The following is a 12,772-nucleotide window of genomic DNA, read 5'->3' as shown; positions in this document are numbered from 1 at the left end:
TTGCATATCTTCAGGAATGAGAAATAGAATACCCCTTTTCTTCGGAGTTTGCTTAGGAGTTGGTCAGGAAGTGTCCAATCATTTTCATTACTCAACATATTATTCAATAGCAATTCAGCTTGATCAACAGTTCTTTCCCTGAAAACACAACCAGCACAACTATCCAGGTGGTCTCTAGAAGCATCAGTTAGTCCATTATAAAAGATATCAAGTATTTCATTTTTCTTGAGAGGATGATCAAACAAAGCATTAAGTAATTGGAGAAGCCTCCCCCAAGCTTGTGGGAGACTCTCTTCTTCGATTTGCACAAAATTATATATTTCCTTTAAGGCAACTTGTTTCTTATGAGCGGTGAAATATTTAGCAGAGAAGTAATAAATCATATCCTTGGGACTACGCACACAACCAGGATCAAGAGAATTAAACCATGTTTTAGCATCACCCTTTAATGAGAACAGAAACAACTTAAGGATAAAGTAATAGCGAGTTTTCTCATCATTAGTGAACAGGGTGGCTATATCGTTTAATTTAGTAAGATGTGCCACAACAGTTTCAGATTCATAGCCATAAAAAGGATCAGATTCAACCAAAGTAATTAACTCAGGGTCGACAGAGAAATCATAATCCTTATCAATTTGAACAGGGTGGCAAAAGTAACGGTAGCAGTTTTGGTTTTATAGTAATTGTAATAGTAGTAACGGAAAAGTAAATAAGCGAAGAACAATATGTGAAAAGCTTGTAGCAAATGGATCAGTGATGGGTAATTATGTTGGATGCGATTCCTCATTCAGTAGTTATAACATAGGGTGACACAGAACTAGCTCCAGTTCATCAATGTAATGTAGGCATGTATTCCGAATATAGTCATACATGCTTATGGAAAAGAACTTGCATGACATCTTTTGTCTTACCCTCCCGTGGCAGCGGAGTCCTATTGGAAACTAAGGGATATTAAGGCCTCCTTTAAATAGAGTACCGGACCAAAGCATTAGCACATAGTGAATACATGAACTCCTCAAACTACGGTCATCACCGGTAAGTATCCCGATTATTGTCACTTCAGGGTTAACGGATCATAACACATAATAGGTGACTATAGACTTGCAAGATAGGATCAAGAACTCACATATATTCATGAAAACATAATAGGTTCAGATCTGAAATCATGGCACTCGGGCCCTAGTGACAAACATTAAGCATAGCAAAGTCATATCAACATCAATCTCAGAACATAATGGATACTAGGGATCAAATCCTAACAAAACTAACTCGATTACATGATAAATCTCATCCAACCCATCACCGTCCAGCAAGCCTACGATGGAATTACTCACGCACGGCGGTGAGCATCATGAAATTGGTGATGGAGGAAGATTGATGATGACGATGGCGACGGATTCCCCTCTCCGGAGCCCCGAACGGACTCCAGATCAGCCCTCCCGAGAGATATTAGGGCTTGGCGGTGGCTCCGTATCGTAAAACATGATGAATCCTTCTCTCCTATTTTTTTCTCCCCGAACACGAATATATAGAGTTGGAGTTGAGGTCGTAGGAGCACCAGGATGCCCACGAGGCAGTGGGGCGCGCCCAGGGGGGTAGGCACGCCCCCACCCTCGTGGACAGGGTCTGGGCCCCCTGGCCTTGATTCTTTCGCTGGTATTTTTTATATATTCCAAAAATAATCTCCGTTGATTTTCAGGTCATTCCGAGAACTTTTATTTCTGCACAAAAATAACACCATGGCAATTCTGCTGAAAACAACGTCAGTCCGGGTTAGTTCCATTCAAATCATGCAAGTTAGAGTCCAAAACAAGGGCAAAAGTGTTCGGAAAAGTAGATACGACGGAGACGTATCAATGGGATGAGTTTGATAATTCAAATTTTGGTGGAAATTTCCCCGGGTACGTCATTGCATAATTTAACATCGCTTGCTAATTTGGGCACACAAAAGAGCGTACAGCAGACAGACCACACTTACTGAATCGAGCAATTTTAGTAATTACACAGAGCCAGTTGACCTAAACATTGCTCTAACAAAAGACCAGCATTAAAAACAAAGCCTAAGTACGCGTAATTAAAAATCCACCACCGCGATGTCCTATGCATCGCCGATGTGAGATGAGACGTTGATGACTTGTCCTAGCGACATGCCGCCATTGGTGGACTCCGCGTCCCCCTGCTGAAGTCGACCGCGTCCTCATCCTCGTCCTTGGCGCCGCCCTCAAGGTTGTAGTACTCCTAGTAGTGGCTGCGCCAGAGCTCGCGTTGGTACTCCACTGTCGATTCCTTGATGGACAGACTCTTCTCTACCTCGACCTCGGCCACGCGCAACTCCTCCTCCCGGTGCTCCTCAATCTCCGCCGCCTCCTGCATCTCGAGCTCCCGCTCGGCGACCTCATGAGGAAGCAGGTGCTCCATTGCCACCGCCGCCTTTTTATACGTGGGTTGCATGCTGGAGTCTGAGGTGTCCTAGAATATCTTAGTGTGTGCATCCTCGATCGATCTTGGCATGGATGGCCTCGACCCGGGCCAGGGCGACATCAGCGGCACGGACGGCAGCTCGAGCGCTCTCGGCGTTTGCAGCCGCCGTCGCAGCAGTAGATGCAGCCGTCTCGGCTGCTGCAGCAGCCCTGTCGGTTGTCGTAGACTCCCGGAAGCGGCCACGCTCAATGCGGATGCGGCGGCACTCTCGGCGTAGGCGGCTGCGCTCTCGGCGCGGGCGGCGGGGGGGGGGGGGGGGGGGGGGGGGGGGGGGGGGGGGGGGGGGGGGGGGGGGGGGGGGGGGGGTCGCGACCATCGTACAAGCTTTCATGAAGCGTTTCCACGGTGTCATCTTTGCAAGAAGGGGATGTGGGGATGGGGATCGGGATTTGTGGATTCGGGGGTTGCTGGCACTAGAGCAGACGAGCCGGCGAAGCTTAAGGAGGGAGACTTAAATAGACCCAGATATTTTCATTGCAAACGGTTCCTAGAAAACAAATGTGTGTGATGTTGTAGATATTTTTTTATTAGCTGTGAAAGATGAATTTGGAATAAAGTGCCAACGGATGGTGTCTTAAATGAATGAGAAATTTTGTAGTACTAATACAACTGTCATGTCAAATTTTGGAAAATTTCAGGGGTCATTTGACCTTCTAAGACATTTAAGTGATTTTCTAGCCATTTAATGACCATAATTGAAATTTGAACTACATGTACATGCAACAACTAACCATAACGGTTTGAAAACTCATATTTCGTGTACTTGTGTGCGATTTAATTCCATGTGCAGTAAATTGGAAGGAATTTTCAAACATATTGGTCTAACGGCTATGACACAATTAAGCATGGAGTGACATTGCATTTCAATTCCAAAAAATTTAAAAAATCTTTGACCTTTTAAAGACATTTAAGAGATTTTCTAACCATTTAATGACCGTGATTCAAATTTGAACTACATCTACATGCAACACTGATAACCCACAAGTATAGGGGATCGCAACAGTTTTCGAGGGTAGAATATTCAACCCAAATTTATTGATTCGACACAAGGGGAGCCAAAGAATATTCTCAAGTATTAGCAGCTGAGTTGTCAATTCAACCACACCTAGAAACTTAATAACAGCAGCAAGGTATTTAGTGCTACCTCTTGAGGACTGCGTTGGTTTTCCCTTGAAGAGGAAAGGGTGATGCAGCAGAGCAGCGTAAGTATTTCCCTCGGTTTTTGAGAACCAAGGTATCAATCCAGTAGGAGGCCACGCACGAGTCCCTCGCACCTACACAAACAAATAAACTCCTCGCAACCAACGCAATAAAGGGGTTGTCAATCCCTTCACGGTCACCTACGAGAGTGAGATCTGATAGATATGATAAGATAATATTTTTGGTATTTTTATGATAAAGAGAAATAAAGATGCAAGTAAAATAAATAGCAAAGGAAATAACTAAGTATTGGAAGATTAATATGATGGAGAATAGACCCGGGGGACATAGGTTTCACTAGAGGCTTCTCTCGAGAGCATAAGTATTACGGTGGGTGAACAAATTACTGTTGAGCAATTGACAGAATTGAGCATAGTTATGAGAATATCATGCATATAGGCATCACGTCCGATACAAGTAGACCGACTCCTGCCTGCATCTACTACTATTACTCCACACATCGAGTTCTATCCAGCATGCATCTAGAGTATTAAGTTCAAGAGAACATAGTAACGCTTTAAGCAAGATGACATGATGTAGAGGGATAAACTCATGCAATATGATATAAACCCCATCTGGTTATCCTCGATGGCAACAATACAATACATGCCTTGCTGCCCCTACTGTCACTGGGAAATGACACCGCAAGATTGAACCCAAAGCTAAGCACTTCTCCCGTTGCAAGAAAGATCAATCTAGTAGGACAAACCAAAATGATAATTTGAAGAGACTTGCAAAGATAACCAATCATACAAAAAAGAATTCAGAGAAGATTCAAATATTGTTCATAGATAAACTTGATCATAAACCTACAATTCATTGATCTCAACAAACACACCGCAAAATAAGATTACATTGAATAGATCTCTAGAAGAGAGGGGGAGAACTTTGTATTGAGATCCAAAAAGAGAGAAGAAGCCATCTAGCTAATAACTATGGACCTGTAGGTCTGAAGTAAACTACTCACACTTCATCGGAGAGGCTATGGTGTTGATGTAGAAGCCCTCCGTGATCGATACCCCCTTCGGCGGAGTTCCGGAAAAGGCCCCTAGATGGGATCTCGTGGATACAGAAAGTTACGGCGGTGGAATTAGAGTTTTGGCTCTGTATCTGGTAGTTTGGGGGTACGTAGGTATATATAGGAGGAAGGAGTACATCGGTGGAGCAACATGGGCCCCACGAGGGTGGAGGGCACGGCTGGGGGGGGGGGGGATAGGCGCGCCCCCTAGCACGTGCCTTCCTTGTTGATTGCTTGACGTAGGGTCCAAGTCCTCTGGATCATGTTCGTTCCGAAAATCACGTTCCCGAAGGTTTCATTCCATTTGGACTCCATTTGATATTCTTTTTCTGCGAAAGCCTAAAATAGGCAAAAAAAACAGCAATTCTGGGCTGGGCCTCCGGTTAATAGGTTAGTCCCAAAATAATATAAAAGTGTATAATAAAGCCCAATAATGTCCAAAATAGGATATAATATATCATGGAACAATCAAAAATTATAGATACGTTGGAGACGTATCAAGCATCCCCAAGCTTAATTCCTGCTCGTCCTTGAGTAGGTAAATGATGAAAACAGAATTTTTGCTGTGGAATGCTACTTGGCATAATTTAAATGTAATTCTCTTAATTGTGGTATGAATATTCAGATCCGAAAGATTCAAGACAAAAGTTTAATATTGACTTGAAATAATAATACTTCAAGCATACTAACTAAGAAATTATGTCTCTTCGAAATAACATGGCCAAAGAAAGTTATCCCTACAAAATCATATAGTCTGGCTATGCTCCATCTTCACCACACAAAGTATTCAAATCATGCACAACCCCGATGACAAGCCAAGCAATTGTTTCATACTTTTGGTGTTCTCAAACTTTTTCAATATTCACGCAATACATGAGCGTGAGCCATGGACATAGCACTATAGGTGGAATAGAATGGTGGTTGTGGAGAAGACAAAAAGGGAGAAGATAGTCTCACATCAACTAGGCGTACCAACGGGCTATGGAGATGCCCATCAATAGATATCAATGTGAGTGAGTAGGGATTGCCATGCAACGGATGCACTAGAGCTATAAGTATATGAAAGCTCAACAAAAAGAAACTAAGTGGGTGTGCATCCAACTTGCTTGCTCACGAAGACCTAGGGCATTTTGAGGAAGCTCATCGTTGGAATATACAAGCCAAGTTCTATAATGAAAAATTCCCACTAGTATATGAAAGTGATAGCATAAGAGACTCTCTATCATGAAGATCATGGTGCTACTTTGAAGCACAAGTGTGGAAAAAGGATAGTAGTATTGCCCCTTTTTATTCTTTTTGTGGCCCTTCTTTTTTTATTTTGCCTTTCTTTTTTTCTTTTTTTTTGGGACAATACTCTATGAATGATGATCATCACACTTCTATTTATTTACAACTCAATGATTACAACTCGATACTAGAACAAAATATGACTCTATATGAATGCCTCCGGTGGTGTACCAGGATAGCAATGATGCATGAGTGACTTATATGAAAGAATTATGAACGGTGGCTTTGCCACAACTAAAATGTCAACTACATGATCATGCGAAGCAATATGAGAATGATGGAGCGTGTCATAGTAAACGAAACGGTGGAAAGTTGCATGGCAATATATCTCGGAATGGCTATGGAAATGCCATGATAGGTAGGTATGGTGGCTGTTTTGAGGAAGGTATATGGTGGGTTTATGATACCGGCGAAAGGTGCGCGGTATTAGAGAGGCTAGCAATGGTGGAAGGGTGAGAGTGCGTATAATCCATGGACTCAACATTAGTCATAAAGAACTCACATACTTATTGCAAAAATCTATTAGTTATCGAAGCAAAGTACTACGCGCATGCTCCTAGGGGGATAGATTGGTAGGAAAAGACCATCGCTCATCCCCGACCGCCACTCATAAGGAGGACAATCAATAAATACATCATGCTCTGACTTCTTAACATAATGGTTCACCATACGTGCATGCTACGGGAATCACAAACTTCAACACAAGCATTTATCAAATTCGCAACTACTCAACTAGCATGACTCTAATATCACCATCTCCATATCTAAAAACAATTATCAAGTTTCAAACTTCTCATAGTATTCAACACACGCATAAGAAAATTTTATTAATAATCTTGAATGCCTAACATAATTAAAGCAAATTACCATGCTGTTTTGTAGGACTCTCAAAATAATCTAAGTGAAGCATGAGAGAACAATGGTTTCTATAAAACAAATCCACCAACGTGCTCTAAAAGATATACGTGAAGCACCAGAGCAAAAACTATATAACTCAAAATATATAAGTGAAGCACATAGAGTATTCTAACAATTTACGAATCATGAGTGTCTCTCTAAAAAAGGTGTGTGCAGCAAGTATGATTGTGGAAAACTAAAAAATAAATACTCAAATAATACAAGACGCTCCAAGCAAAACACATATCATGTGGTAAATAAAAATATAGCTCCAAGTAAAGTTACCGATAGAAGTAGACGAAAGAGGGGATGCCTTCCGGGGCATCCCCAAGCTTTGGCTTTTAGGTGTCCTTAGATTATCTTGGGGGTGCCATGGGCATCCCCAATCTTAGGCTCTTTCCACTCCTTGTTCCATAATCCATCAAATCTTTACCCAAAACTTGAAAACTTCACAACACAAAACTTAAAGTAGAAAATCTCGTGAGCTCCGTTAGCGAAAGAAAACAAAACACCACTTCAAGGTACTGTAACGAACTCATTATTTATTTATATTGGTGTTAAACCTACTGTATTCCAACTTCTCTATGGTTTATAAACTACTTTATTACTAGCCATAGATTCATCAAAATAAGCAAACAACACACGAAAAACAGAATCTGTCAAAAATAGAATAGTCTATAGTAGTCTGTAGCTAACGCAAGATCTGGAACCCCAAAAATTCTCAAATAAATTTATGGACGTGAGAAATTTATCTATTAATCATGTGAAAAAATAATTAACTAAGTATCACTTTCAAAATAAAAATGGCAGCAGTTCTCGTGAGCGCTAAAGTTTCTGTTTTTTACAGCAAGATTAAAAAGACTTTCCCCAAGCCTTCCCAACGGTTCTACTTGGCACAAACACTAATTAAACACAAAAACACAACCAAAACAGAGGCTAGATAAATTATTTATTACTAAACAAGAGCAAAAAGCAAGGACTAAAAATAAAATTGGGTTGCCTCCCAACAAGCGCTATCGTTTAACGCCCCTAGCTAGGCATAAAAGCGAAGATAGATCTAGGTATTGCCATAATAATAAGATAGATCATTAAAACTCATTTCATATTCCCTACGTTCGGCAGAAAGTTTTCTTTGAGGCAAACAAAAGTAATCAAAAGGGCTAAATTTAATGGGAGAAAAGTCCCCAAGATCAACCTTGGGAGGTATAGGTTCCTCCTTTGGCCCTTCGTATTGCACAACCAATTCATCATTATAAGCATTCTTTTGACAGAACTTTGTGAGCCTATACTCGAGAGAATATCCTAGTTCATTATTTCGAATAGCCAAACCATTATTAAGTTCAGAAATTCTATCAACTAGAATATTGGTAGGAGCCCTTTTTCTAAGATTTTCATTGAAAGCAACATAGTCTAGAGATTGAAAACGCATTATTTCTTCTTGATCAAAAAGGATAGCCTCTATGGGAGGACGGCAAGCGTCCACCCTATAATGCGCAAAGATTTCTTTGGCTCTTTTATTATGAATCTAAACTCATGAGCCAAAAAGATAGTAGCGGCACGCTTAACAGAAGAATGCTCAATATTAGAAAATTCTAAGAAAATCCTTTGTATGCAAGGATGCATGTGCAAAAATTGTCTTTCAAGTTCAACTACAAGCATGGCGATAGCATCCGCAAGACTACTAGTTCTATGAAGGATAGAGCTACCCATAGAAGGCAAAGCACCGACACAAGTAAAGAAATCTTGGATAACTCCTTTTCCAATAATATTACCACTACCAACTCGGAATTTTTTTGTATGTAAGATAGGGGGTTCTTCAGCAGGAGCATTAGAATTTTTCACGATATTATTATTGTCCATATCGACAATAATTTCCCTGATTTCAGACATAACGGCGGAAAGTGCAAGGGGCAAGAAGAGGCAAATAGAGAAAGAGAGGGAGAATGGAGAGAGAGAGGGCGAATAAAACGGCAAGGGTGAAGTGGGGAGAGGAAAACGAGAGGCAAATGGTAAATAATGTAATTCTGGAGATAAGGATTTGTGATGGGTACTTGGTATATTGACTTTTGCATAGACTCCTAGGCAACGGCGCCAAAAATCCTTCTTGCTACCTCTTGAGCACTGCGTTGGTTTTCCCTTGAAGAGGAAAGGGTGATGCAGCATAGCAGCGTAACTATTTCCCTCAGTTTTTGAGAACCAAGGTATCAATCCAGTAGGAGGCCACGCACGAGTCCCTCGCACCTACACAAACAAATAAACTCCTCGCAACCAACGCGATAAAGGGGTTGTCAATCCCTTCACGGTCACCTACGAGAGTGAGATCTGATAGATATGATAAGATAATATTTTTGGTATTTTTATGATAAAGAGAAATAAAGATGCAAGTAAAATAAATAGCAAAGGAAATAACTAAGTATTGGAAGATTAATATGATGGAGAATAGACCCGGGGGCCATAGGTTTCACTAGAGGCTTCTCTCGAGAGCATAAGTATTACGGTGGGTTAACAAATTACTGTTGAGCAATTGACAGAATTGAGCATAGTTATGAGAATATCTAGGTATGATCATGTATATAGTCATCACGTCCGATACAAGTAGACTCACTCCTGCCTGCATCTACTACTATTACTCCACACATCGACCGCTATCCATCATGCATCTAGAGTATTAAATTCAAGAGAACAGAGTAACGCTTTAAGCAAGATGACATGATGTAGAGGGATAAACTCATGCAATATGATATAAACCCCATCTTGTTATCCTCGATGGCAACAATACAATACATGCCTTGCTGCCCCTATTGTCACTGGGAAAGGACACCGCAAGATTGAACCCAAAGCTAAGCACTTCTCCCATTGCAAGAAAGATCAATCTAGTAGGCCAAACCAAATTGATAATTCGAAGAGACTTGCAAAGATAACCAATCATGCATAAAAGAATTCAGAGAAGATTCAAATATTGTTCATAGATAAACTTGATCATAAACCTACAATTCATTGATCTCAACAAACACACCGCAAAAGAAGATTACATCGAATAGATCTCTAGAAGAGAGAGGGAGAACTTTGTATTGAGATCCAAAAAGAGAGAAGAAGTCATCTAGCTAATAACTATGGACCCGTAGGTCTGAAGTAAACTACTCACACTTCATCGGAGAGGCTATGGTGTTGATGTAGAAGCCCTCCATGATCGATACCCCCTCCGGCGGAGCTCCGGAAAAGGCCCCAAGATGGGGTTTCGTGGATACAGAAAGTTACGGCGGTGGAATTTGGGTTTTGGCTCTGTATCTGGTAGTTTTGGGGTACGTAGGTATATATAGGAGGAAGTAGTACGTCGGTGGGGCAACATGGGGCCCATCAGGGTGGAGGGCGCGCCTGGGGGGGTAGGTGCGCCCCCCTATTTCGTGCCTTCCTTGTTGATTGCTTGACGTAGGGTCCAAGTCCTCTGGATCATGTTCGTTCCGAAAATCACGTTCCCGAAGGTTTCATTCCGTTTGGTCGCCGTTTGATATTCTTTTTCTGCGAAACCCTAAAATAGGCAAAAAAAATGGCAATTCTGGGCTGGGCCTCCGCTTAATAGGTTAGTCCCCAAAAATAATATAAAAGTGCATAATAAAGCCCAATAATGTCCAAAACAGGATATAATATAGCATGGAACAATCAAAAATTATAGATACGTTGGAGACGTATCATTTAGTAGCAAAGTAATATGATAATAATGGTAACGGTAGCAAAAGTAATTTTTTTCGGTTTTGTAGTGATTGTAACAGTAGCAACGGAAAAGTAAATAAGCGAAGAATAATATATGAAAATCTCGTAGCCATTGGATCGGTGATGGGGAATTATGTCGGATGCGATTGATCATGCAACAGTTATAACATCGGGTGACACAGAACTAGCTCCAGTTCATTAATGTAATGTAGGCATGTATTCCGAATATAGTCATACGTGCTTATGGAAAAGAACTTGCATGACATCTTTTGTCCTACCCTCCCGTGGCAACGGGGTCCTATTGGATACTAAGGGATATTAAGACCTCCTTTTAATAGAGTACCGGACCAAAGCATTAACACATAGTGAATACATGAACTCCTCAAACTACGGTCATCAACGGTAATGGTCCCGATTATTGTCACTTCGGGATTAACGGATCATAACACATAATAGGTGACTATAGACTTGCAAGATAGGATCAAGAACTCACATATATTCATGAACACATAATAGGTTTAGATATGAAATCATGGCACTCGGGCCCTAGTGACAAGAATTAAGCATAGCAAAGTCATAGCAACATCAATCTCAGAACATAGTGGATACTAGGGATCAAACCCTAACAAAACTAACTCGATTACATGATAAATCTCATCCAACCCATCACCGTCCAACAAGCTTATGGTGGAATTACTCACGCACGGCGGTGAGCATCATGAAATTGGTGATGGAGGAAGGTTGATGATGATGATGGCGATGGATTCCCCTCTCCGGAGCCCCGAACGGACTCTAGATCAGCCCTCCCGAGAGACTTTAGGGCTTGGCGGCGGCTCCGTATCGTAAAACGCGATGAATCCTTCTCTTCGATTTTTTTCCTCCCCGAACATGAATATATGGAGTTCGAGTTGAGGTTGGTAGAGCGTCAGGGGGCCCACGAGGCAGGGGACGCACCCAGGGGGTAGGCGCGCCCTCCACCCTCGTGGACAGGGTGTGGCCCCCTGACATGGATTCTTCTTCCAGTATTTTTTATATATTCCAAAAATAATTTCCATTGATTTTCACGTCATTTAGAGAACTTTTATTTCTGCACAAAAATAACACCATGGCAATTCTGCTGAAAACAACGTCAGTCCGGGTTAGTTCCATTCAAATCATGCAAGTTACAGTCCAAAACAAGGGCAAAAGTGTTTGGAAAAGTAGATACGTGTAACATCCCAAATTTTCAATTTGGAATGTTATACATAGGTCATTCATGCATATCATATTTATTGCATTTTCGTTTCGCGATCCTAGAAATTCTAAGCAACTCAAGGACCCACGGAGAGAGTTGGGATTTCGTTATTTTTTTCATATTTGTGTTTTCTCAAATTTTGAAAAGAGGATCATTTGATTTTAATTATTTTTCCCCGAAAATATTTTATATCAAAATATATGAGAGGAGATAATATGACTTCTCCAAAATGAACAAAATATTAGGGGGAAATATGAAAATCAAATAATTTTTTTTATTTGGATTTTATCGCAATTTTATTTGAATTAGGAAAAATATGCATTTTTCAAAATTGCATTTTAGGCCTAAATAAATGTTCACTTTGTCCCCAATAATATTAGAGGACCATGAAAATTTATTTCAGGATTTTTGGAGTCCGTTTAGTATTTCTTTTAATTGTTTTTATGCGTCGGGATTTATTTTAAAAAAAGTTACCGCCTTACCGGGCCGTACCCGAGCCGTACACCTCCGGCCGGGGCCTTTATAAGACGCCCCGGGCTGCCGCCTCAGCCCACTAGTGCCGCCCTGCTGAAACCCTAACCCTAAGCCACCGCCGCCCGCGCACAGGCGTGCCGCCGCCAGCCGCCGCCGCCCGCCGTCGAGGTAGCCGCCGCCGCCGGTTTTCACTAGAAAACCGTACGGTTCGTTTTTTTTCGAAACCCTAGTTCATTTTTTTCTAGATTGGTTTTTTATTGGGTTTTTCTCGGTTTAGTTAAATCGCGGACATTCGTCCGTACATTTGTTTTAACAAGCGTCGTTCATCCGTTAGCCACAGACAACGAACGTTCGTCCGTTAGCCTGTTCATCAGTTTTCTTTTTCTAGGGATTTTCCGCGGTTATTTTCGATCGCGATTTCTGCCCTAATCTTCGATCTAGTTTATCTTTTCGCTCGTTTATCCGAATCA

Source organism: Triticum urartu, chromosome 1 (assembly GCF_003073215.2).
Source record: "Triticum urartu cultivar G1812 chromosome 1, Tu2.1, whole genome shotgun sequence".
NCBI lineage: Eukaryota > Viridiplantae > Streptophyta > Magnoliopsida > Poales > Poaceae > Triticum > Triticum urartu.
Note: the sequence above shows the minus strand (reverse complement) of the source record.